This window comes from Gorilla gorilla, chromosome 5 (genome assembly GCF_029281585.2).
Source record: "Gorilla gorilla gorilla isolate KB3781 chromosome 5, NHGRI_mGorGor1-v2.1_pri, whole genome shotgun sequence".
In the NCBI taxonomy this organism is placed as follows: domain Eukaryota; kingdom Metazoa; phylum Chordata; class Mammalia; order Primates; family Hominidae; genus Gorilla; species Gorilla gorilla.
In genome coordinates this window covers 91,432,470-91,457,513 of record NC_073229.2, presented here as the reverse complement: position 1 = coordinate 91,457,513, position 25,044 = coordinate 91,432,470, and positions in this window count along the sequence as shown.

Genomic DNA, 25,044 nt, shown 5'->3' with positions numbered 1-25,044 from the left:
CTTTTCTGAGCTGTGTAACCTGTAATCGGACCTCCAGGCACCCCACATGTGCTTGGAGGGCCCTTACCTGGACTGCATCCCTCAGGGACTGGGTGTGTACTTCTCTTAGCGCAGTCAAAAGTGCCCATCCAACTCTACCGGCAAAGGTTCATTCCTTTTCACTGCTCTGTGCTTCCAGCTGCCTCAATACTTTCTCTGTGCTTGTGGGTGACCCATCCACCACCGCCCAGGTTTCCACCAGAGCCCATCGGAGCAGCAAAGCTGCCAGCAGGTACCACAACTCCTGTTGCGGCCACACGGCCAACCCGGAATCAGTGGGGACCAAAGGCTCACTCACTCTGGGATTCTGTTCGTTACACCAATTGTCAGGTTCTAACTGAGGCCCGAAGGGAGTTGGTGGGTGAGTGGCAGGTAGGTGGAAAAACACTCGAGGAATCGAAAACAGTTTAGACATGGCTTTATTCTCTCTCTGAGTGCAAGCAAGCCCAGGTGCAAGCCTGGGCACGACCTGTATGTACAGTGTTAGCAGGGTAATTATACCTTTTACAGAAAATAGTGGCTCTGAGCCAAGCACAGGCTCATGTGTGTGATCACCTAATGTGCCTCAAGGGCATGGTTACACAATGAGTGGAGTTGTGCGTCTGTGCTCCAAACTTGCAGAGTCATGCTAGACCGGATGTCTGCCTTGACCTATTCTTTACCACAGCACATCCATTTTCCTTACAAATAGATTGAGCAAAAAGAATTTAAAAGTGACCACAGCAAATGATGAATGCCAAGTTATTCTTTAAGATGGTCCGTGGATGAATGAATGGTAGTTGACTTACAATTAAAGCTCCTTTTTTTCTTGCAGTAGCCTACAGTAGAGAAGTACAACAAATATGCACACACCCTCGTGCTACAAAATTCAACAATGTTAGGTAACAGTGTCTTTAAAAGTATGTAATTGAAAGGGACTAAATAGAGGAGAATTGGTAGAAGAATTATTGAAGACATGGAAGACATATTTGGATCTCAAATATGTTCTAACTCAAACAGCCTAGGGATTGCCTATTCTGCAGTGACAGAGGATAGGTTTATTGTTAGTGAAATCTGAACAGGAGAAATTTCAAACTTTGGGAAAACATGTCCTGATAAAAGACATAAAGAAATGTCATTTTTTTTTTTTTTGAGATGGAGTCTCGCTCTTTCGCCCAGGCTGGAGTGCAGTGGCGAGATCTTGTCTCACTGCAAGCTCCACCTCCCAGGTCCATGCCATTCCCCTGCCTCAGCCTCCCAAGTAGCTGGGACTACAGGCGCCCGCCACCACGCCTGGCTAATTTTTTGTATTTTTAGTAGAGACAGTGTTTCACCGTGTTAGCCAAAATGGTCTCGATCTCCTGACCTCGTGATCCGCCCACCTCAGCTTCCCAAAGTGCTGGAATTACAGGCGTGAGCCAACGCACCCAGCCCAGCCCTCCTTTTTTTATTAGCTTCTACAATGCTGACTTTCAGACTCAAACCCATTTAGTAATAAGAGAGAATTTCTTCTGTAAAAAAAAAAAAAAAAAATGAGTAAGCCTGAGAAGTATGTATTTCCAACTCTGGTATTTGAGAATCCTTCACTGAAAATGGTGAATTCTCATTAGATCACTTTATTATGCACACCAGTTGACAAAATCTGAATAAGCAGACAAAGGTTCACCCATGTGTAAGAAAAACTATACAAGGTTAACTGAGAATTTCAAAAGATCTTACAAAATAACAGGGACAAAAATACAAATAAACAAATATATAGCACAGAAATACATAGAGCAAAAGAAAAGGAAACATATTTATGTAATATAAATAATATTTTCAAATATAAGAAACATTACTCTCCCCATTAGCCAAGGGTAGAATGTCTCTAAAAAACAATGCTGAAGATCACTAATCATCAGAGAAATGTGAATTAAAACCATCATGAGATATCTTCTCACACATCAGAATGGTTATTATTAAAAAGTCACAGAAATAACAGATTTTGGCATGGATGTGGAGTAAAATTAACACTTATACACATTTGGTAGGAATATAAATTAGTTCAACCTCTGTGAAAAACAGCGTGAAGCTTCCTTGAAGAACTAAAAGTGCATCTACGATTTGACCCAGCAATCTGGCTACTGGATATCTACCCAAAGGAAAAGAGTTCATTATATTAAAAAGATACCTGCACACGCATAAAAATGTGAAAAAAAGGTATTATAACTAATAAGTGAGTTAAAAAATTAAAGAGGATACAAAGTCAGTGCATGAAAATCAATTATATCTTTATATATATAAATACACACACACACACACCATGGAATACTGCCCAACCAAAATAAAAGAATAAAATAATTCCTTTTGTAGCAACTTGGATGGAGCTGGAGGCCATTATTCTAAATGAAGTCACTCAGGAATGAAAAATCTAATACCACGTGTTTTCACTTATAAGTGAGTGCTAAGCTATGAGTACACAAAAGCGTACAGAGTGGTATAATAGACATTGGAGATTCACAGTGGGGACAAGGAGGGGGAGTGACGGATGCAAAAAAAGCATCTTGAGTACAATGTACAATATTCAGCTGACAGATGCATTAAAAACCTAGACATCACCACTGTACAATTAATCCATGTAACCCAAAAACACTTGTACCCCTAAAGCAAAGCAATTGAAATAAAAATAGAATTTAACTAAATAGAAAAGAAATTAAAAATCGAAATATAGAAAATAGTAGAAAACCAATTCTGAAGATGCTGGAAGGTAAAATATTGAAATAATATAATGTTCAAATAAAATAAGCATAAGAAATAAAAAATAAGAATAAAATAAAATATTGAAGATGCCCCCAATAGTATAACAACATAAATTAAAAAGATCCACATAACAGCATACTATGGTCAAATTTTGAGAACATTGGGCCTAAAAAGGAATAAAAGATTGTGTCATTCTAGATTTCCACATTACAGTTACTGCACTATAAATAAGAACTTCAAAAAAAGTCTATCCATTTTTTACATATACTAATTTGTCCTCTGTGACTTATAATCTTGGATGTTTCAGGAGTCGTAAGAGGTTTCTACTGGAAATTATCTAGTATGTAGTAGAAATTAATTATTGCAGTATGCCTTAGGATTAGCTTTGGTTGTTGTTTAGATAAAATGCTTCACTAACTATATTTTGTTGGTCTAGATTTTCTGTCTGAATATTCTCATTCACTCTCATACTACCACAATGTAATTATGATGCTCAAAGTATTTTTTAACTGTCAGCTCATTCCCCAGTTTAAAATTTCCTTTTACTGAACATCTAATTAAGATTAACTCATTGGTACTTCAGAACCTCTATATAGTACTCTGTCTTGTCTGAATTACTGTATTATTGAGGGGGAGAAAACTCTAGTTGTCTCAGCAATTCTATTCACTCCTTCCTAATAACAATCACTTATATTTGTGGCAATGGGTCAAGCTAAAATATGACATTTCACAGACTCCCATGTTTTGAGACATGATCATGAAATTAATTTCTGCTCAATAACTATAAGTTGAATTTTTTGCATTAGATTACTGATAATGCTTCTTAAAATTGAGACAGGTATCTAAGACACATTATTTTTTCTTTTTTCTTCACTTCCTGCCTAAAATATGTGTTTGATATGGATAACATGAACAGTTGTATGCCTATTGAAGAAACTGCAACTAGTTAAAAACTTTCTCACAAGGGAAGCTCCAAGCCCAGAATATTTCATTGGTGAATTATATCAACTTTTTAAGAATGAAGCAACACCAATTCTACCCAATTTTTTCAAAACATAGATGAATGAACATTGTCCAACTCACTTTATAAGGCCAAGATGAATTTAATAAAACATGCAAAATATCATAACAAAAGAAAAAAATAATAGATACAAGCATCTTCAAAACATAATAGCAAATCACATTAAGTAACATATAAAATAAATAATACAGCATTACCAAGAGGAGTCTATCCTAAAAATGCAAGGCTGGTTCAACATTCAAAAATCAATCAATTTAATTCACCATATTAACAGAATGAAGAGAAAAATTCTATAGTCTTATCAATCAGATGTATAAAAGGCATTGCCAATATTCAAAGTTTACTAATGATAAATATTTTCAGCAAACTACAAATAATAGGAGAAATTTTAAATTGGAATAAAGACAACTCAAAAAGATTAACTTTATTCAACATCATATTGAACCTAAAAATGACTGGAGCCTTTCCCCCTTAAGTTCTATTATCTCTCTTATTTAATAATGTAATAGAAGTTCTAGCAAGCTGTAAAATCTTGCATATTTAAAAAATTTAAAAAGCTATTTGTATTATAAACAATATGAATGTCTACTAAACAGTATATGAAAAAAGGTATTATAACCAATAAATGCGTTAAAAAATTAAAGAGGATACCAAGTCAGTGCATGAAAATCAATTATATCTTTATATACTCCCAAGGAATCATTAACATATGAAATAAAAAATAGCACAATATATAGTGATAACAAAAATAAAATGATTAGATATGAATCTAAGTGAATACAATACGTCTTTGCTGAAAACTACAAAACACTAAGGAATAGGATCAAAATAGACCAAAATAAAGTGAGAGGCTGAAGACTAAATATTGTGATAATGACTACTCTTCCTATATTGTTTTATAGGTAAAATATATTCCTAATAAAAATCATTGTGGGTTTTTTTCTTTGATATTGATAAGTTGATTCTAAACTTAGTAAATAGGCAAAACCATTCTACTAAAGAGCAAAAATTAAAAACTCACATTATTTGATTTCAAGGCATACTACAAAATTACAATGATTACCAGGAGAGTATAACTACGGCAAAATGAAAAACACGAAGGTTGATCGAACGACAGCATGGAAGAAGACCCAAACGAATATGGTCAACTGATTTTTTTACAAAAGCACAAAGATATTTCTGTGGAGAATGGAAAGTCTTCTCAAGAAATTGTGTGGGAACAATTGGCTGTCCACATGAAAAACAACTTAACTTCAAATCACACCTGATACCTGATACAAATATTAACACATAATGAAACATAGACCCGAAAGAAAAATCTAAAGCAATAAAACTGCCAGAATAAATCATGAGATAATAATTCTGTGAACTTTTTAAGGCAATATATTTTTTGATAAAACTTTTAAACACAATCCGTAAAAGAAAAAGATAAATTGTATTTTATTAAATTTTATGACTTTCTTCTGTGAAAGGCAACATTAAGATAATTCAAATATAAGCCACAAAATATGATAAATTATTTGTACATCACAATTCTGTCAGAATATTTTATTCTTAATATATAAAAACATTATTAAATATTTACTAAATTATTAAAAACTCAGTAAGAAGAGCATAAAAACTCAATTAAGAATGGGCAAGGCTGGGAGTGGTGGCTCATGCCTGTAATCCCAGCACTTTCAGAGGCCAAGGTGGATGGATTACGAGGTCAGGAGATCAAGACTACCCTTGACAACATGGTGAAACCTGTCTCTACCAAAAATACAAAAATTAACTGGGCATGGTGGCGCAAGCCTGTAATCCCAGCTATTCGGGAGGCTGAGGCAGGAGAATCGCTTGAACCAGGGAGTCGGAGATTGCAGTGAGCCGAGATCACGCAACCACTGCACTCCAGCCTGGTGACAGAGTGAGACTCAGTCCAAAAAAAAAAAAAAAAAAGAATGGGTGAAATTTGTTTCACCAATGGTGATACATAGAGGATAAGTAAGCATACGAAAATATACTCAACATCATTTGCTACTAGGAAAACAGCAATTAAAACTATAAGGAGGTGCCATCATGGAGTTAAATTTTTAAAAAGAAAAAAGTTATATATATATTTATATTATACATATATATCAAATATATCACATTCTGGCAAAAAATGTTAAACAAATGAAACTTATATTGCTGGTGGAAATGCAAAATACTACAGTCACTTTTAAAGATAGTTGGAAGTTTCTTATACAGTTGCAAATATACTTACTCTATGATTCTGAGAATCAACAGAAGAGACATATATATATATATACATATATATATATAGAGAGAGAGAGAGAGAATAGAAATTGGCTTAAGCAATTATGGAGTGCAAGAAGTCCCAAGATCTTCCATCTGCAACCCAGTAAACTGGGAAAGCCAATGGTATAATTCTGTTCCTGGCCATAGGCCTGAAAACCAGGGGAGCTGATGTTAAAGGGCAGGAGATCGATTTCCCAGCTAAAAGAGAGCACAGATTTGCCCTCCTGCACCACGTTTTTTTTCAGTTTGGCTCTCCATGGATTGGATAATGTCCACTGCATTAATGTAGGCAATCTTCTTTATTTAGTCTACTGATGCAAATGCTAATCTCTTCCAGAAACATTCTGACAGATACGCCCAGAAACAATGTTGTACCAGCTGTCTGGACATCCCTTAGCTCACTAAGGTTGACGCCTAACTCTGAACATCATACCCAGAAATCTCCATCCTTAATACAAAATAAATAAAAATGTTTAATTGCAAAAGATCAGTACATTCATATTTACTAACTTTATACTCTTCATTAATAACTTTATTCATAATTATCCCAAACTAGATATGCCCTAGATGTCTTTAAATTGGTGACTAGGTACACAATCTATGGTACATCCATAAAATAGACTACTAGTCATCAATAGACATGCACTCTACTATCACCTATGTGTGTGTGTGTGTATGTGTGTGTTGTGTGTGTGTGTGTGAACACAGGTAGATAAGCAGATGGATTAGTCATGTATATAAACTTCGGATAAGTCCAAAGATTGGAACAGAAATAAGTCCTTATAAGATTTTGTGGTGTAGGGAGGATGGATTATAAAGGGAAGCACAAAGGTATATTTAGGAGGTGATTGAACAGCTTTTTATACTGAATGCGGTAGTGAATACACAATTCTATGCAGTTGTTAAAACCTAAAGTGCTATGAAACACTACATTTTACTATGTATGAATGTAAAAAAATAGATAGAATGTACATGAACCCAAAATAAATTTCAAACCATAGCAACTAAACATGAGTATATTAACCACACTGAAAGGGATTGAGATTAAAACGACTAACCTGTTTTTGAAGAAGGATATTTTGATTAGATAATGTAAAATTAAGGACAAAAAACCTAAACACTATATAGATGTATGAGTTAGCAATTCTCAAAATAATGTATATGTATACCAGGGAGTGGTATCACTCAAGAAATTGTTGCCTAGTCCAATGTCCTGGAGACTTTCTCAAAGTTTGCATTTGTTAGTTTCATTCCTTAAGATGTTAGATTTAATTCTCTAATGAATTTTTATTTGATTTTTGTATATGGTGAGAGATAAGGATCTAGTTTTATTGTTCTACATATGGATAGCCAGTTTCCTAGCACCATTTATTGAAGAGACTGTCGTTTCCTTAATGTATGTTCTTGGTGCCTTTGTCAAAAATGAGCTCACTGTACTTGTATGGATTTATTTCTCTGTTCTCTATTCTGTATCATTGGTCCATGTGTTTATTTTTATGCCCATATGATACTGTGTTGGTTATCATAGCTCTATGGTGTAATCTGAAGTCTGGTATTGTGATTCCTTCAGTTTTGTTCTTTTTTTCCAGGATAGGTTTGGCTACTCTGGGTCATTTTTGGTTCCATATAAATTTTAGGATTTTTTTCTAATTCTGTGAAGAATGTCATTGGTATTTTGATAAAAATTGTTTTGAAAATGTAGATTGTTTGATTAGCATGGAAATTTTAATTACCTTGATTATTCAAATCCATGAACATGGAATATCTTTCCATTTTCTTATGTCCTATTCAATTTATTTGATCAAAGTTCTATAATTTTCACTGTAGAGATTTGGTTAAGTTTATTTTTAGGTATTTTATTTTATTTGTAGTGGTTGTAAATGAAATAACGTTCTTGATTTCTTTTTCAGATTGTGCAGTTGGCATATAGAAATGCTACTGACTTTCATATGTTGATTTTGTGTCCTGTAACTTTACTGAATTTGTGGTCAGTTCTAATAATTTTTGGTGGAGTCCTTAGGTTTTCCAAATATAACGCCATATGATTTGCAAACAAGGATTACTTGACTTCTTATTTTCCAATTTGCATGCCCTTTATTTCTTTCTCTTGCTGATCGCTTTAACTAGGTCTTCCAGCACTATGTTACATAACACTGGTAAAAATGGGTATCCTTGTGTTCATGAACTTAGATAAAAAGCTTTCAGTATTTGCCCACTCAGTATGATATTAGTTGTGAATCCGTCATATAAGGCTTTTATTGTGTTGAGGTATGTTCCTTCCATACACATTATTGAAGGTTATTATTATAAAGAGATGTTGAATTTTATTAAATGCTTCTTCAACACCAAGTGAAATGATCATATGGTTTTTTTCCTTCATTCGTTTGCTATGATGTATTGTATTAATTAATTTGTATATATTGAAACATCCTTGCATCACTGGGATAAATCCAACTTGGTCATGGTGAAAGAGCTTTTTAATACGTTGTTTAATTCAGTTTGCTAGTATTTTGTTAAGGAATTTTGCATCAATGTTCATTAGGTATCTTGTTCTGCAGTCTTTTTTTTTTTTAAAAAATATGTCTTTGTCTTGTTTTGGTGCCAAGATAATACTGGCCATGTAGAATGAATTTGGAAGTATTTGGTCCTTGTTAAGTAGTTTTATGCAGTAAGTGCTATGGTCCATTGAAGAGTTTTAGAAAACTCTTTTTAAAAGTGTATCAGTTTTAGAAAACTCTTTAGAAAAGTATATCTGTTTAGTGGCAATTAGAGGAATAGTATGAAATGACTAAGAATAGAGGCACTTGGAATGAAGAAGATTACACTTATTTAAACATATTGAGAAGGAAAAAATATAAACAGTACTTTGGTGTGATTTGACATGGTGGCATGGTGCAGGGGATGGGAAGATACTCATTCTAGGAAGGTTGCTGGCAAGAAGGACAGAGTGCTAATAAATACTAAAGAAAATAAAGACTATATAGAGAAGAAGGAGGTAAAATGATTAAGCTGCAAACATTTTCAAATGTAAATTCTTGTGAAAGACCATATGGAAAATAGATAGAAGAATCAATAGTCAAGTCCCAAATTAGGAGAGGCTTTGACTTGATAGAGAGGAAATGCGCTCATCTAAGATAAGTACATACAGAAGGGTGATGGGCCAATGGGTTCACCTTGTGGAATACAAAAGTACTTTGTTATAACAAGAACACTGACCCAAAATGATAAATAAGTATTTTCCCCTTATAGGTCTTGAAATATAAGTTTCCTTTGAGTTTTAACCACCAGAAAGCTTAGCATAAAAATATTGTTTAAAAATAACAATTGCATAATGCCTTATGACTTAATTTTCTGTTTCAACTTTAAAGTTCATGAATATTGATCTAAAATCATTTTTAATCTCTATAATCTTTTAATATTATATTTCAAGTATTTTCTACAAAGATTTGTAAAACACTTTGTGTAAAATATTGTGGCTACAAATAACTTCCTGAATAAACAAATAGAAAATGATTAATAAATATACATTGTTGGACTAGAATCAATGAAGGTTGGCATACCTACCTGTTGCAATACTGACCCTGGGAAATTTTACAGAGTCTACAATGTAGTCTCATTTCATATTTATCTTAATGTGAATCAAGTCCTTGTGCTATTTCTGTGACAAGCAGCAATCAATTCAAGAGTAGATCTATTATAACATGTGCTGCAGAAAAATTAGGATCTGTGAGAGAAAGAAATCTTAACATAACTCCGTATACGCTACTTATTTCTCTCCTTCAAACAATCCAACAACTGCCTCTAGCTTGTCCTGGTGTCTCTGAGTGTTGGGGTAATTTAAAAAGACAGAGTAGTCAAGCTTTCAGACACATAAAAATGATGTTTGATCTTATAATGGCCTCCAGCATCAGGCCAGCTGTTCTCTGTCTGGGGACTTGCCCTCTCTATATTTTAATCGAAAGGGGACCATAACCAGCCCCAGGAACAAGAGAAAAGAAATGCTTAATGTTTTTCAACATTTTTTTAAATGAGGAAGCCATTCACAATAATATTTATTTTTCCTTTTCTGTACATTATGAAGGTTCAAGAAAGTAATTTTTCTTTGGTTTGTGGTTGACTGAAAATGGAAAGGCTTATATCTGGCTCATTCTTAACACTTAAGTCTTGAGATGAAAAGGATTTTCTGTGAACCTTTACTGTGGGGCATGCCGTGAATTTTGTATTCCATTCCTAGGTTCCAGGAGGCAATGAAAATCTAAAGCTCAAGTTCATCAAAATAAACAATTGCCATAAGCCTGAAAGCTGTCTTCATTGCTTTTGTTTATTCATCTCGCTAATCTCCTAACCTCAAGGTATAGAAAGATAACTATTTCTTTCAGCTCCCTGGTGCATTTAAGAAGAGTTGTTTCCCAACCCCACCACTATCCCCACACCCAACCGCCTGGACTGTTTGTGGGACTTTTATTTTTGCAAGGGAGGTAATTCAGATACTTAAAGAGCTCTATTGCTAGAAATAAAATTTCTAGATAGTTTTTAGCCATTTTAGCCTCAGTTCAAAGATAAACTCTTTTCTGACATCTTCAGTAACTCTCCAAAGAAAAATTAATAAACTACTCACTGATATCTCACAATACTTGTTTAAATACCATACTTTTATGTTGCATGTTACATTGCAAACTTTCTATTCAAATACCTGAGCTTCCATTAGATGTGCACAATTGTTATTCAACTTTACATCCCAGAGTCTTATACTTTGTATTTTGCTATAACTTGATGACTGGTGCTCCTAAAAGACCTTATATTACAAGAAAATTTTGAAATTAAGTAACTGTTTCAATTGAAAACAGTAACAATATCTATTTATTATTATAATAATATAAATAGGCTGCTGCCACAAACTCTTTTAGACTCATAACAAAATTATTTTTTCTATAGAAATGTCAATTTTATAGCAGTCATTATTTTGTTATTTTTTGAATTAAAAATGATAAATCAGTTGATGGAAACTGGAAAAAGCCTACATGATTTTCCATTTGACCTTTTTCTATAATCTGATGGGTGTCACAGTCCCTTTAATCACCTTTCACCTGAGCCTGGCATTTGCTTTGCATCAGCTCATACTTGTAACATGTAAATAAAAGGAACACAAAGGAAACAAAATAACCTCTTTTCGCCAGAACAGTTAATGGCTCAAATGCATCACTAAATTTCCATGTTTTGTTAAGTTACAGCTTTTATTCTGCTTCAGTCCTGCTCATTATACCCAAAACCAGGTCTTGGATGCAGATACTCTCTCCTAAGTAATAAGTCATGTTATTTCCATTTTGTACAATAAAACAACACAATTTGGAAAAATAATTTTATGGTGCAAGGCTTGCATTGGGTGTTTAATTCAAGATTGTTTAGTCAATGATAATCTTAAAAGAGTTTGTGAGACTGCATTTCAGCCTATTGAAAGTTGAAGCAATCTACTATTATTGTATAATAACATTTATCATGTAATTTTATAGTTTAAGGAATATTTATGGATTCACAAAAGACTCATTGTCATTTTTGATTCAACTAAGAATAAACACTAACATGATGAGGCCTAAGGGATCTTTTTAGGTGACACTGAAAAAGAGCTCATTGGCAAAAGCAATAGATTCTTTTTTATTATGTACAAATGATACATCCAAGGATCATTTTCCAGGTTGCTCAGTATTTTTTTTCTACTACATTGGAAAAGTTGATGATCTTTAAACTGAAACAGTAGTATGAGATTTTATTATATATCAAATGAATTATGTTCTGGTTTCATCATCAATCATTGAGGTAAACATTACATTGCTTTTGATCTAAAAGTAAACATGTTCATTTATAATCAGAAGACTTAACATTAAGTTATAATAATCTTACGAGTTATATAGCCTATGAATTATAATCTTAGGGGAAAACAGGCACAATAAATCTATAACTACAAGGATAGATTTGTTAACTGAATATACCATTTTATGGAAAATACTCAGGGATGTGTTGCTATGCCATTTCTACCAAGAAACTAATCAAATTTGTAATCTGGATTTCCTTGTGGTTCAATTTATATTTTTTATTTTTTTCACTGGACTATAATCCTCTCCACTCAGTAACAGTTTTGATGTATTCATTTGACCTTGTAACTGATGCTACAGATAAAAAAGCAAGTTTATCATTTTTGAAAAATTTATTATCAAAAGAAAATGCTGGATAAATTAGTTCTGATTCTCTTACTAAGGATTACCTCAACAGACTAAATAGATGATTTATTAAAATTTAATAATAAACACACATGCATTAAGAATTATGCCATGAATATAAACTTATATTCATTTGTATATATTATATATATTAGAAGAAATCTATTTTTATCATATGCTTAATTATTTTATCAAGATCCTCTATAAAATAAACCTCATGAGGAAAGTATTAATTGCTAAGCACATAGGAGGCACACATATATGTTGAAAGGATATTTCTTCAAGCAATCAGGTAATTGTATATATGCATTATAGATTTCAAAAATACTTATACTACTACAGTGAAAGATACAAAATCTTTCTCCAGAAATATCATTTCACATACTTTGAATTATCTTCATATCTTATTATATTATTTTATTTTATTTTATTTATTATTTTTTTTTTTTTTTGAGACAATCTTGTTCTGTGGCCCATCTGGAGTGCAGTGGCGCAATCTCTGTTCACTGCGACCTCTGCCTCCCGAGTTCAAGCAATTCTTGTGCCTCAGCCTCTGGAGTAGCTGGGATTACAGGTGCCGGCCTCCATGCCCAGCTAATCTTTGTATTTTTAGTAGAGACAGGTTTTCACTATGTTGGCCAGGCTGGCCTAGAACTCCTGGCTTCAAGCCATCTGCATGCCTTGGCCTCCCAAATTCCTGGGATTAGAGGGAAAAGCCACCACACCCAGCCCATATTTTATTTTTATTTGAACTCTTATTCATATCTGGGTGAAATTTTGTTATGAGTATTACATATTTCCAATTTTAGAATCAAATTCATCAATTTACATTATTTTATAATTTCAAATATTTTCAAATATTTACAATCTGTCAGGAAACTATTTTCACGTAAATGTTTACATCTTAAATTTGTTAGTGGTTTTAAGTCCTAATAGAATATGTGGTCTTTTTTACTCTTTCCCATTCCAACAAGATTTTAATATTTATCACTGTATTTCTATTATTACATTCATTTTAAATCAATAATTATTCTTTTCCTTCAACAAACAAATATTAAATGTGTAACATGTTACAGACATTAGGTATGCACTGGACATAGAATAGTATGTTAGATAAAGTCTATTTCTTCATCAACTTATATTTTAATTTAAAAAAAATTCTGAGAGATTTACATGATTGAATGGAGTAAGTCCCACTAACTTAAATAAAGTATGTAGCATTTCCAAACCATAATTTCTGTTGGGGGTAGGCTGTTGAAATTTGAATACATAACCTAGTCTATTTTAACTCAAGACTTTACCCATCTCTTCTATATTTGGTATTTTATCCAAACTATCTCATTAATTATATATAATTTAATTATATTAATGATAATATAAAAATAGAAACATTATGGCTGGGCGCAGTGGCTCATGCCTCTAATCCCAGCACTTTGGGAGGCCAAGGCGGGCGGATCACAAGGTCAGGAGATCGAGACCATCCTGAGTAACACGGTGAAACCACATCTCTACTAAAAATACAAAAAATTAGCCGTGTGTGGTGGTGGTCGCCTGTAGTCCCAGCTACTCGGGAGGCTGAGGCAGGAGAATGGCGTGAACCTGGGAGGCAGAGCTTGCAGTGAGCCGAGATCACGCCACTGCACTCCAGGTTGGGTGACAGAGCGAGACTCCGTCTCAAAAAAAAAAAAAAAAATAGAGACATTATTATTGAATTCCTAGGTCCAAATATAAAACAAGTTTATTATTACAGTATAAGGGATTTGAGTAATTCATTGGAAGCATTTCAAATTATAATAATTTCACTTATGAGAATTCTCTAATACCATAAATATTTAAATGTTCAAGATTGTGGTGGACTTGCAGGTTAAACAGGTGGTGATAGAAATAGAATTGCATGCTTATTAACTACAGAGAAGAATATATGTCTTAAATGACTGTTATGAAGGAGAATTTAGATCAACTTCTCTAAAAATATAAACAGGAACTATACAGACAACCTCTTTAAAATATTTTTCTTCTCTTTCTTTAAACAAATTTTATTGTCTCTATTTAAGGTATACAACATGATGTCATTGGATATATATAGATAGTAAAATACTTGTAAATAGTGTATAGATGGAGATGATTAACATAGTAAAGCAAATTAACAAATACATTATTTCACATAACTGCCCATATTTTTGTTTTTGTGTCAGGAGCAGCTAAAATCCACTCATTTGCTGTACTCAAATACAATACAATTTTATTACTTATATTTCTACTATCATACATTTGATGTCTAAACTTGTTAATCTAATATATCTGCTATTTTATATTCTCTGGCCTACATCTTCCCATATAACTCCTCCACTTCCACCCCTCTTAACCACTGTTTTATTCTCAGTCTCTCTATATTTTACTTTCTATGGTGCCACACATGAGTAAGATCATGTAATATTTTTGTATGTGTGTCTGTCTTATTGCGTTTAGCATACTGATCTCCAGCTTCATCAATGTTATGGGAAATGGCAGAACGCTTAGTTTGTTTCTACATCTTGGCTATTGTGAATGATCTTCTCACTGTAGAATGCTGAAAATGTTAACAAAACAATTTTCACCTTCTTCTAAAGTTTATCTGTCTTTGGTCTATTGCTAGAAACAATAGTAATTACATAAAACAAAAAAAAATTCACCAATTAGATAAAAACATAGCATCCACTCTCAAAACAGGCATAAAATCTGTGTTGTTTAGGTTTCCACTAACTGCAAGTGAGGGAAATCCAACTTTTAGTAGGATATTCATTTACTTATGTAACTGGAGAAGATGTGTGAAGCTTACTTATCTCCATCTTTCAGCACTAGTTTTGCTGCCAACTCTTGTGCTGATAATGAACTTCTGCTGTGAATGAGAGGCCAAAATATGCTAAAGCATATACTGATCATAAAAAATTGGTATTAACATTCAGAAAATAAAGGAATATTCTAATATATATTATATATAAAAATATACAAAATATATGGCTTTTGAGGTGCTCAGAGAAATCAATGTTTTTATTAATTCCATACGTGTTCATTTAATGTCTTTAAAAATGCAACATTTATATTAACGCTACAAACAAAAGTCATGTAAAAACTTTGGTAAATTTATAGAAAATATTTCCTTCTTTTAAAATTTACTAAAGTTATACTATGTTCAACATGTCTAATAATTTACTTCTACATAGTTGTATAGTGTTATCACTTGATATTTTTCAAGCTAAAATTTATTTTGTACTTACAATGTGTTAGCTACTGTGCTAAGATGCTTATAACCATCATTAGCTATTTTGATCCTCATAATAACACTTGGAGGTAGGCATTGTTATTTCCATTTTACCCATAAGGAAAACAGGATTTAAGGAGTTTAAATAATTTGCCTAGTGTACACAGCTGAGAAAAGGCAAGACTAGAATTTGAAGCTAGATGAGTTATCTTAAGAATTACATTCCTTATAGTACACACACACACACATACACACACATACACACATTCACACTTATTTTTCTTGCTAAATAACTCCTTATTAAAGTTTAAAAAATTCTGACAAACTGCTTTAGTAAACAGAGATATATTTATGTGTGTTTTGAGAATGGATTGGGGAGATTAACATTTATGTTCTTCAGTTTATTCATAAAACTAAATTGATATATGGATGGAATGCATTAGGTTAAGTATCAACATATTTTAACTCTTAAAGTTACTTATTAATTGAGTGACTGTATTAACCAGAGTTCTCTAGAGAGACAGAAATAACAGGACATTTTTATATATGAAAGGGAATTTATTAAAGAGAATTGACACACATGATCACAAGGCAAATTTCCATAATAGGCCATCTGCAAGTTGAGGAGCAAGGAAGCCAGTGGTGGATCAGTCTGAGTTTCAAAACCTCAAAAGTAGGGAAGCCAACAGTGCAGCCTTCATTCTGTGGCCAAAGGCCCAAGAGCCCCTGGCAAATCACTGGTGTAAGTCCAAGGGTCAAAAAGCTGAAGAACTTGGAGTCTGATGTTTGAGGGCAGGAAGCACCCAGAAGTGGAGAAAAATGAAGCTCAGAAGATTCATCAAGTGAAGTCCTTCCAACTTCTGCCTGCTTTATTCTAGCTGCACTGGCAGCTGATTAGATGGTGTCCACCCAGATTGAGGATAGGTCTGCCTCTCCCAGTCCACTGACTCAAATGTTAATCTCCTTTGGCAGTACCCTCACAGACACACCCAGGAACAATAGTTTGCCTATTTCAATCCAATCAAGTTGACACTCAATATTAACCATCACAGTGACAAATGGTGTTAAAAAGAGAGAGAAATTTCTTTTTCATAAAAAGCTATAGTATGTCAGTATACGGAACTCAAACAGGGTTGATAAAAATGTTCCACACTGTTAAATATTGAGGCCAGTGGCTACTTGTGACTATTAGACACTTGAAACATGAGTAATGTGACTGAGAAACTGAATTGTACATTTTAGTTTAACTTTGATTAATTTCTATTTAAATGCTATGGCCACATGGGCTACTATATGGGACAGCATAGCTCTGGTGATCTCATCCAGTCCAAATGATGGCTTCCAAATTATATATTCTGAAATCCTTAATAATATATCTAAGTATTTGCTAGACACTTCAACATGAATGTCTGAAAAACATCTGAGACTTAGTCTGTTCAAATCTTGGGTTTCATAGAAAATCGTTGGCTGCCAATGCAGTTCCCATCTTCAGCAAAGCATCTGCATAGCCTCTACCTCAAGATGAAAACCTCTAGTCATCCTTGGCTCCCCTCTTTCTCCAAGTACTAACAACCAATTGATAAAAATGTCATGAAGACTTTACCTTTAAAAAGTTACGAACTTTTCATCAAATCTCAAACTAGACTCTAGTCCCAGTGGCATGCCTCTCTTGCCTGAATTACAATACCTAGTTGCTTCCTGACTCATTTCCCTCCTTCCACTCTTACTGCAGCAGACTGGTCTCTTTTATTAGTGTTCTTTGTCTTTGTTTTCAGATCAGATCTCCAAGAACACCAGCATCACCAGTCAACTATGAGTCCAGAGAATAGATCAAATACACTCCTCTGTGAAGCCCTTGAACTTGGTTTGCTTTGCCTGGAATTATCTTCATTCAAATATCCTTGTTTACATTCTTTGATTCCATTAAGATTTATACTCATATTCATGGCATAAAAATAAATTATAATCCAATATCAACTTTTGAAAGATCATTCCAAGAGAATTGTCAAATCCATATATGTATTATGTATGTGTGTGTGTGTGTGCGCGCACACGTGCGCGCGCGTGTGTGTGCGTATCAGCCAGCTAGATTGTCATTACAGGCTACATATGCAGTGTAACTGATCAAAGAAAAAAATTAAAATGTTAAAATACTTATTTTATATCCTTAACGATGATCTAGTTTGATGATAAATAATTAAGAATTTTTTAATGGGAAGTACTCAAAAGTTAACATTAAGTGGCTGTATATTTTCTCTGTACATTAACATTGATATCTCAAATTATTGATTAGCTTGTTTCAGTTGCAAGCCCTGATATCCATAAAAGTTATCTGTTTAAGAATTATGAAAATTTCTTTACTAAATGTATTAATTGCTAGGGTCTTTTGTGTGTTATAACTATTCGATCAATGGCTAAATGAAACTCATATATTCGTATCTGCAGATTCTTTATATATTAGATTAATAAAGTTTAACTGCTTTTCTTTATTTTACGTATGCATCAATACAGTTTTATAGGCAAATATTTGTTAAACTATTAAGAACAGATGACTATGTTTTAAACTAAAGGCTTCAGTGAAAAATGTATAAATATAATGCATGGTGATAATTTTGCCATGTAATCATTTTTACACATGGTTGTGCCATCTTCTACAAATTGACAACTAATGACTCTTTATGATACAAGGAAAAAAATTTGTAAATTAAATATATTTTCAAATAAAGTTTTATGTGAATATACAAATTGTTTGCATGACCAACTTAAGGCTAGGTTTCTGTATTTGTTGCTCATTTGAACAGAATTAAGAAAGACAAAGAGTGTTTCATATATCCTAGCATGACAGTGGTGTTTCAAAAGTGTTTGTTTTAGCAACAAATTTTCCTGCTATTAAGATATATTTTCCTGGGTACCATAAAGGCATACATATATATATATCAAGTACTATAGACTGATCAAGCACCACATATCTTGTGCCGAGTGCACAAGGGATCCTGTAAGGCATGTCAGTGGCTTTTATTGGCAGGTGATTAATGAAAGGAACAATAGATATGCTGATAGGCTCCTATTACCGCTTCAACTGAAAAAAGTTCCCTGTTCATCAGGTCTGCGTTTGACACTCTCAAAAACAATTGCTTTTTGTGGTCAAGTAAAGTTTTTGGATTAACTACACTAAACAAATTGGCAGAAAAATCCTCTTCGAAACAGTAGGTCAACGAATGAATCATTTAATTAGATTGGTACCGTTTCTTACAGAAATTCCCTTTTCTTTCAACTCTGGGGTAAAATGTAGAAAACCAACATGTGTGATTTGTAAATAAACATACTTTATAATGGAAAGAAAAATAATATTTAAGCACCATGCTATGTTCTTTACACATACTACCGTAACATTTACAACAATTTTTATATACTGTCTGGTAGAAATTAAAGTTCTAGCAACATAATCTGAGGAGGGGATATATTTGCTCACTTACCCGACAAGTTCAAAAGAAGAATAGGTGGAGTCAGAAGTGGTTACAGGAGTATGATGATGGTCTCAGGAATATGGGCTGCTTTAAACATTTCTCAGGTGTATCTTACTCCTTTGTTGGTCTTATTTTGAGTCATGCTTTAATCAAGGGGTAAAAAATGAATCACTAGTAACTTTGATATTTTATTGTCCTTAAGGCTAGCCATTATCTTAAAAATCAAGTGCCAATTTCCCAAGAGCATTCTTGGGGGATTCTGAATAGACTGATATTTACCCTATTTTCAGTTTAACCAACAGAATCTTTGATAAAAGGCCTACAGAAAATACAAACTCTCAAAATAAAAGAGTTATAAACATATACAGAAATGCTAGGAAGAATAATACCATGTTCTCTATGAAAGTATTATAATTCCCAGTATGTGTCAGCATAGTGAATTAAATGGAGGCCCACTCAAATATATGTCCTAATCTCTGAAAACCATGAATGTGACCTAATTTGAAAAACAAGTTGTGTCTTTATAGCAGCATGATTCACAGTCCTTTGGGTATATGCCCAGTAATGGGATGGCTGGGTCAAATGGTATTTCTAGTTCTAGATCCCTGAGGAATAGCCACACTGACTTCCACAATGGTTGAACTAGTTTACAGTCCCACCAACAATGTAAAAGTGTTCCTATTTCTCCACATCCTCTCCAGCACCTGTTGTTTCCTAACTTTTTAATGATTGCCATTCTAACTGGTGTGAGATGGTATCTCATTGTGGTTTTGATTTGCATTTCTCTGATGGCCAGTGATGATGAGCATTTTTTCATGTGTTTTTTGGCTGCATAAATGTCTTCTTTTGAGAAGTGTCTGTTCATGTCCTTTGCCCACTTTTTGATGGGGTTGTTTGTTTTTTTCTTGTAAATTTGTTTGGGTTCACATGCACACGTATGTTTACTGAGGCATTATTCACAATAGCAAAGACTTGTAACCAACCCAAATATCCAAAAATGATAGAATGGATTAAGCAAATGTGGCACATATACACCATGGAATACTATGCAGCCATAAACTATGATGAGTTCATGTCCTTGGTAGGGACATGGATGAAATTGGAAATCATCATTCTCAGTAAACTATCACAAGAACAAAAAACCAAACACTGCATATTCTCACTCATAGGTGGGAATTGAACAATGAGATCACATGGACACAGGAAGGGGAACATCACACTCTGGGGACTGTTGTGGGGTGGGGGGAGGGGGGAGGGATAGCACTGGGAGATATACCTAATGCTAGATGACGAGTTAGTGGGTGCAGCGCACCGGCATGGCATATGAACACGTATGTAACTAACCTGCACAATGTGCACATGTACCCTAAAACTTAAAGTATAATAATAATAAAAAAAAGAAAAACAAGTTGTATCAGTCTATTTTGCATTGCTATAAAGGAATATGTGGGACTGGGTAAGTTATAAAGAAAAGAGGTCTAGTTGATTCACAGTTCTGGAGGCTGTACAAGAACTAGGCATCTGCTAGGCTTCTGGCGAAGGCCTCAGAAAGCTTTTACTCATGGCAGAAGTCAAGGGGAGGCAGTGTGTTACAGATAAAGAGAGAGAGCACGAAAGTGGGAGAAGAGAGGTCCCAGGCTCTTTAACAACCTGACCTCCCACGAACTAGTAAAGCACGAACTTATTCATTACACAATGGGGAGGGCACAAAGCCATTCATGAAGCATCTGTCCCTATGACCCAAATGTCCCCACTATATTCCACCTTTGAAATTGGGGATTTATTTCAATATAATATTTGGAGGGAACAAATATGCAAACTATATCAAGTGTCTTTGCAGAAATAATCAAGTTAAAGGTTTTTGAGATGATATTATACTGGATTATTGAGTGGGCCTGAAATCCAATAGGAAGTGTCCCTGTAAGAGATAGAAGAGAAAAAAACACTGATAAAGAAGACAAAGCCATGTGAAGATGGAGGCACAGACTGGAGTTATGCTGTCACAAGGGAAGAAACACCTGGAGTCAGCAGAAGCCGGAAGAGGAAAGAAAGTTTACTCCCATTGATCCTTTGATGAGCTCACAGGCCTACTGATGCCCTAATCAGGACTTGTGGCCTCCAGAACTGTGAGATAATAATTTGTTGTTGTTTAATCTAACTAAGTTGTGGTAATTTGTTATGGCAGCCAGAGGAAACTAATACAGCCAGTGAGAAAACTGAGTTCAAAGCTCAAAGCAATTTGCCCATGTGTGTACAACTAGTGATTAGCAAAGTAGAATTTAAAACCAATCATTTTATTTGACTCTTAAATTACATGTCCATTCTGCTGTTTGCACAGCACTGATATTTTACAGATTTATTGGGCAGCAATTATAATTCACATGCTTATTTCCTTCACTAAAGCATAGATTCATTTGGTGAAGGCTACACTTTTATTCTTTCTTCTTGCTCATAGTAATCTTTTTTATTTCATATTGTCAGAAAAGCAAGACTTTCTTTGCCACCAAACTCCTCCCTGGTAAATCACCCTTAAAAAGCAATAAGTTTTATTTTTCTTAGTTTCAACCTGGATAGAGATTCATCTTGGCTGTATATACTCAATGTATTCAGTTTTGACTTTCTACTTCCATTTTTTTGGTAATTGATCTAGCTATCTACATTTAAATCTATATTAAACTCTATATTTATACCCATATATCTATTCTATTTTATATTTTTATATATAATAGAATTTAGAGATAACCTACATATATTGAAGATATCTAGAATATTTACATATGTTGAATATACCTATATATTTACATATATTGTTAAATATATATTGCAAATATCTGTAGGTTGCTTATGTCTAAATGTACATTATGGATTCATAGATTTAAATTTTTGTACTTCATATTTCCTCTGTTTAGAATGTCCTTTACCTATTTTCATCTATCAAACTGTAACCAGAGTTTGAGTTTTATACTCAGAAACCGCCCCTCCCCCCGCCCACACACACACACAAAACCTTTCCAGGTCACTCTAGTGTAAAAAGAGAAAAAAGTCCTCTTTCATTTGCCACTGAGAAGCTTGTATGTGTACTACAGTATGAAAATGTTTTATAGTTACTATCAGGTTTTAAGCTATTTGGAAACTTTGGAATCATTTTATAGACCCCAAACTCAAAAAATAACTCTTTAAAACTAAAATGTAAATCTACGTATGAGAAGACTAGAGGTGCAAAAATGTTTACACAGTTCTTACACATTTAAATTTTCCCAAAATATATTTCATATCACTCTATGGCCTTCGCAGCAATATCTTACTTGGAAAACAAGTTTATACAGTCAGAAAAAATATGATACCCTCCCTTAACTCTGTTTCATGCTGCAATGTGCTAGTAGTGACTGAAGATGAGACCAGAAACAGAGTGTCAGTGTAAGAGGGTGGGATGAAAGTGACAGGTAGAAATATATACAGCAGGTGTAATTTATAATTAGCTTAAGAGACCTGAACAGCTTTCTGAGTACCTTCACAAATGTCTATCTAACACAGTGCTTTATATGCCCCGCAAATTACATGGTCCTTCTTGGTAGAAGGTTAGAGAACACAGAGATCAGTTATCTCTGAGAAAATGTATTACTAGGAAAATTTGGTAAAAGATTTAGAGCCAGCCAGGCTCGGTGGCTAACGCCTGTAATCCCAGCATTTTGGGAGGCCGAGTCAGGCGGATCACGAGGTCAGGAGATCGAGACCATCTTGACTAACACGGTAAAACCCCGTCTCTACTAAAAATACAAACAATCAGCCGGGCGTGGTGGCGGGCGCCTGTAGTCCCAGCTACTTGGGAGGCTGAGGCAGGAGTATGGCGTGAACCTGGTAGGCGGAGCTTGCAGTGAGCTGAGATTGCGCCACTGCACTCCAGCCTGGGCTACTGAGCGAGACTCCGTCTCCAAAAAAAAAAAGAAAAGAAAAAAAAAAACAGATTTAGAGCCACAAAACAACTAATTTAAGATACTTGCTTTCCCCGACTTATTATCATTTTCCTCTCAAATCTATTGTCAACCATCATGACGCTAATAAAGAACTAGTCCAATCCTGTGAGGAATGATGATCAGACATAGCTCTGGACTTAGATTTGTTGGCAGGCATAGTCCACCAATAAATTATACTTCCTCAGGCAACAATTCATAATCGTTACAAAAAATTAGCTTCCAAGTTCTGTGCTTCTCAAATCCTTTTCTATTAGGCATGGATTTGTAGGTTTTCTCAAAACTTTTGCAATTAGGCATGGACTTCTCACCAATGAAACGTTAAGTGCATGAGGAGAAGCGATGCGTGTACTTCTAGGCATGGTTCATAACAAAATTCCAAGTTCATTATTCTTTTTTATTTTCTTATCTTTTGGGTGCCTGGAATGAAATCAACCTTCAAGACAATCTCAGAGAATGCTTTGTTTAAAATTATAGAGCCTCTGTCTTCTAGAATCCCTTAATTATTATATGAAAGAGGATCACCTGATGAACTGCTCTCCAGAACAAGCAAGAGTAAGAAATAGATTTGTGCTGCTTTTAGCCATTTGAAGTTCCTTTTATTATATCAGTTAGATTACTCTAAACAATACTTTCATAAATAATGAAAGTTACCGTAAAAATAAAAACATGGACAGTGCATACAGAATTATGCCAACTATTGGAAGAAAACTTTGAACACCAAGTGATACTGACAAATATTTAAATAAAATAAAATACCTTTATATAAACCAATACAGTATATAAAAATATTTTAAAGTTTCTGGTTTTAAGATTTAAGAAAAAAGTCATGGCTATCTAGGCAAAATGAGAATAATAAAACCTCTGACAAGCATTCAAAAATATGACTGAAAACATAACTTCTCAATGGTAGTACTTAGTTCTCGAAGAACAGTAAACAAATTCCACAAACTACCTGTTTTTATACCCAGCCATTTTTTTATTAAATAAAAATTTGACATGCACATATTTTTCAAACACGGGAAAAATCTTTAGGGGACAGAGAACATTTCTTGAACAAAATTAAACAAGCAAAAATTCCCAGAAGTACTTAAGGATATACTAGTCTAAGATGAAAGAAAACAAGATTTTAGGAGGGATATATAGAGATACATTGAGCAAATGTAAAAACTTCTTATAATACTTAATTTCTTGGGAGATTTAAAAATATGTCATATATGTAATATATATAATATACACATAATTATATATTATGTATACCTTTAGTCACTTTTTCTTACTATAATATAGTATTATACTATAGTATTAATAGTATAGAATATATAGTGTATTTATAGTATATAGTGTTTGTAGTCTAGTAATGTTTATTTATAGTATATTTTGTTGTTTATTTATAAATAGTATTTATATTATAGAAATTTATTTATACAGTATATATCACCTTATCTGGAAGGACTTCTATTCAAATTGATCCTCCTATTCTAACTGCTAACCCCGGCAGTATCTTTCTTACCTCTTTTATTTTCTTTATAAATTATATAATTTATGTTTTGTATAGATACATATATATTTATTCATTTTATTATCTATTTGTTTTCACTAAAATGTAAGCTAGAATATTTTTATAATTTATGTATATATATATATACAGACATACATACATATATTCAATTATTTATATAGTAATTGTAGGGAATGAAGGTGATTAGAATTTTCAACTAAAGGCAAAATCTGAATGATAGTAGAAACATGATTGTGATCATACTATGTTACTGACTATTCAGTATAGTTTATTTAGAAAATCATAAGGTAATGACTGCTTAATATTTCTATTACTTAAAACCAACTACAAAGCATATAACGTGATGATTACAAAACCACATATATTATTTAAAATACCATGGAATAGAATTAATCACAAGTTCAAATGTTCATGGAAAATTTATAAAAGTAGACATAGTAGGAAAAAAGTAAAGCAAGATGATTTCAAACACATAGAAATAACAATACATCTTTCACCACAACAAAACAAAAACTGGAATCAATGAAAATCACATCACAAGGAAACTAGCTACCTGGAAATTAAAAGTCA